This window comes from Ostrinia furnacalis, unplaced genomic scaffold (genome assembly GCF_004193835.3).
Source record: "Ostrinia furnacalis isolate ACB-3 unplaced genomic scaffold, ASM419383v2 OfSCF5991, whole genome shotgun sequence".
NCBI classification, from domain to species: Eukaryota; Metazoa; Arthropoda; class Insecta; order Lepidoptera; family Crambidae; genus Ostrinia; species Ostrinia furnacalis.
In genome coordinates, this window is record NW_021136230.1 from 167411 (window position 1) to 171664 (window position 4254).

Below are 4254 nucleotides of genomic sequence, written 5' to 3' on the forward strand. Positions count from 1 at the left end.
CCAAAAAATACACGAGCAATATCAACTGTCACCATCGAGAGAGGAAAACGCAAACTATCTGAACGCAATCCAATCACCGTCGGACAGGGTGTTCGGATACATAAAACATTACTCTCCCGCCTTTTATTTACATAACAAAACTCAGCCACAGTTAGAATAGGTTCAGCAGTTTAAAAATTTTAAAAATTAACCTACTGAGTTTCAAACTAGGGGAAAATTTGAAAAACATTTAAACGCGTTACAGCGCCATTTCTTTACTCCAAAACGAATCGTAATCGCAACCATCGTGGTTATAGTCACGTTAAATAATGTTTGTAAATAACTTAAACTGACTAACTCCTAACTGGTAAAGGTCGCGGGAAGAGCCTGGATGCGGGCAGCGCAGGACCGTGTATTGTGGAAAACTTTGGAGGAGGCCTTTGTCCAGCAGTGGACGTCATTTGGCTGAAAAGAACGAACGAAATAACTTAACTTAATTTCTACATGTATACTTTATTTATATTGATGTGTTATTGACCAACACGAGATTTACTAATTAAAATCATTAATAATTAAATTAATCATTTATTTCTGTTTACTTTTTAATATTGTCCATAACAAAGAAGTGTATTTAAATAAAATATCTATCCACATAAAAAATATCTATCCACATTAAATAAAAATGGCGTCGTATTACTTAATAAACTTCGAGCTTGATCGAAAAACGAACAAAAATAAAGCGTCTGCGTAAAACCTAATAGAGCTTTGTGTCACTTTGCACGTCAAGAGAGACACAAACTGTAGTTCTGAGTTCCGTACATACGTAATAATGTTTAATCTTTGACACGCCTGGCACCAATGATTTTGATGATTTATAATGAAACAAATCACCTTTTAGGCATATCCTTCCAAAGAAATCGAGATAAAACTCATACAACTCATTTATTTTTGAAAATAGGTTTAAAAAGCACTTTTTCTGTACCTAGTTTCATTTAATACATAAATGAAACGAGCTTGTCTGTTGCGTGCACTTGCTGCTTATTTATTATAAAGTGTATTCTGTATTTTTCTTTGTGAATATAATTGTATTCTTTTAGAAAAATAAATATCTAAAACCATAAAACCATAAAGCACTTTTTCACGTTCCAGTATTAACCCTACCACTGCTTCGGGACAATAAATGGGCCAGTGCTGAGATAAATTCACATATACTCCTCTCGTTTTAACTAAGTCTGAAGGTAAGTAACTATTGTAAAAGCCATAAAACAGCTTTTTGAACCCTTTCAGGAAACAGAAACAATTACCTACATATTAAACTTGTTTCAAACAATGTGGTTTTTCATCAAATTACGGAACCCCAAACCGTATAGTAATTTAAAAGCTCTTAGCAATATAACAGTGGAGAGCAATCGTTGGAGGCTTTGAGGGCCTTTAGGTAAAGGTTTTACTGGGTTCGTTGAACTCCTCAGTAAATAAATAAATATCCACATAATGCCCAAAGCCCTTTTTTGCACAAATAGAAAGATTTTCTGTTGAGTTTTTCTTTCTGGGTTTTCTGTGATTCTAAGTAGCCGTTTTCGATAGATTTATTTACAAACACTTTAACACACATTATGTATAGTTTTTGGTGTCTAAAAACTTTTAGACTTTGAAACTTGAGCTTTTTTCCAAAGATACTGGAGAAGTTTTTAGACTAAAAACAATTTGGTAAAGTCTATGCCAAAAAGAAACAAATTATTTCTGGAACAAATATGATACACTAAAAAAATTGATAATTACAAAGAAATATAGGTACTAGGTGAAGTATAAGTTATACCAAAATTTTTCAGTTTACCCTTAGCTAAATACTATATTTCAATGAAATCTTCGATTGCAATACAAAGCAATATTTTTATTTCAATATGTATATTTTTTTCTATCTACCTGCAAGATTGCTCAAGTCTTTTGTTGCGGACTATATTAAAATTACTTTTGATTAACTGAATATTTAATGATTTTATTTTTAAAATGTAGGATTCATCATCATCTTTGGATCCTAAGTAAATAAAACTTTTCGTGTGAAACACACTTTTCTTTTGGCAGATGTTTTAAAGGGTTTTCTTTTGACCCATTTTCATCGGCTCCGTCGCGGCTCTCTAATTTCCGTTCCCTTTGCGATCTCTAAATGAGAACTGAAACGTTCAGTAGAAATAGTAAAATGGCCTAGATTTCAAATCACTTCGGCAGTTATTAGCTTTGTTGCTGAAAAAAGGGTTATTACTGTTCTACAAAGTGTTATAAGTGTTATTGACAATAAATTATCTTACTCAGTTGTCTTTTTTAGAGGCTTAGAGGATATAGGACCCTCTGGTTTAGCAGAGGCAAATGGAGGATTTGGTCTACACTTCCCACGCTGCTGGCCAGATGGGTTAAAAAGACCTCATGTTCGTATATTTGTGCCTTAGTCGCTTTTAAAATGTTTACGTAGCGAGAAAGCGAGTATCTAAAGCCGGGTCCACAGCGCTTGTTTTGCTCTACACAATCAACAAAAACATGTCAACATTCAATATTTTTGTAGGCAATTTTGTCGGTTTGATATTTAAGGTTTTTGTTCAACTGACTGAGTAAAATTTTCATCTTTGTCTTGGGTTGTTGGAAAATAAGCTGTATCTCTAGGACGCTTGCTGGCGATAAAACCGCCTAAATTGTGCCGTTTCGATTTGGCATTTCTCTTATGTGGTCTACAAAAAACTATATCCAACTATTTGCAAAGTCGCCCATTTTTCCTCACAACAGACCCTTCACACTCGTTGGCTGCCCCGCCTCGGAGATTTGCGATCGATATCCGCGAACGTGACGAATTCAAATCGATCCGCGCCAACATCTACTCGTGCGCAAATCACAGGCGGCGGCGACGCGGCCCGCGGGCGGCACGCCGCAACGCGATTTTTAGGATGTGGATGCTGTACATTGAGGATTGGAATAGAAATAAAAAATATAAGGTTTACTTAAATCAATACTAAATAATGCACATTGTCATATGACAAGCAGTGATATCACTGCTATTCTCTGGGTTTCGACCCAAGGATGTTATAATAATACATTAATTCATTTCAGCCAATGACTGTCCAAGTAAGTCTATTGCACTGCCGGACATAAGGCTTTACTAAGGGGATGGAAATTCCATAAAAATACGGTCTCCTGCTTAAAAATTCATATTCTTAAAGGGATTTCTTTTAGGTCTTAAATTTTTTTTACGTTTGCTGAGACGTGGTCGCCATTCGAAAATTCGTTTTACTCCACTTTCGTCAATTTGTCACCTTAACTTGGTCAATTGTTGAATTTTCGTTTCGATTTCTTTCCTTATGTATTGCTTTCCATAGCTTGTTTAGAGACGTGTAGGTAGGTCCAGTAGGCCTAAGATACGCGCCGCGATAAGCGGTTATCACGCCATTTTATCGATTTTGCCCATAAATTTTGACGTCGATAAAAGTTATCACGGCGCGCATCTTAGGCCTACAGGTGGGCCAGTTTTATGTAGCCTACTATGATAGAAATAGTCCTATGGAGTACCGGCTTCTTAAATTCAAATTCAAATTCAAATTCTTTATTTGCTTATAAATAGGGTAAATACATAAGTGGTGGATGGTATTTTATAAAAGTGCAGTCCTATTTAGCCAATGTCAGTTAGCATGCAAATTATAGATTAGGTAAATGTAGATTGGTATTACATGTATATTATTATTATTAAATGTCGATTGATGTTACGTACTATTAAATGTCGATTGGTATTACATAATCATGAAATGTCGATTAACATTAAATATCTTATTAATATTGATTTTCAGTACAAATAAACAAAAAAATAATTCATTGTTATTAATTTTTTTAGTAGACAGCAATTTTTTTAACCACGGGCTGGAAGACGTAGCGTTGGCAGCCCTCCTACTAGGTGGATCGACGATCTGGTAAAGGTCGCGGGAAGAGCCTGGATGCGGGCAGCGCAGGACCGTTCATTATGGAAAACCTTGGGGGAGGCCTTTGTCCAGCAGTGGACGTCATTTGGCTGAAACGAACGAACGATTTTTTTTAAATTCTTTGTTATTTATTTTTTAGTAGACAGGCAGCAATGGACCTGCAAGCGGCGCAGGAGCGCGTTCCTGACAAATGAAACGATACGGCGGGCACGCTCGCTCCGGTAAATAGTTCACACTTGCCGGACCTGAGGTATGTAACTGCTAGTTCTAACACGTTTCAATTCAAATATTATCATAGTAGCAGTTTTCATGAAAATTT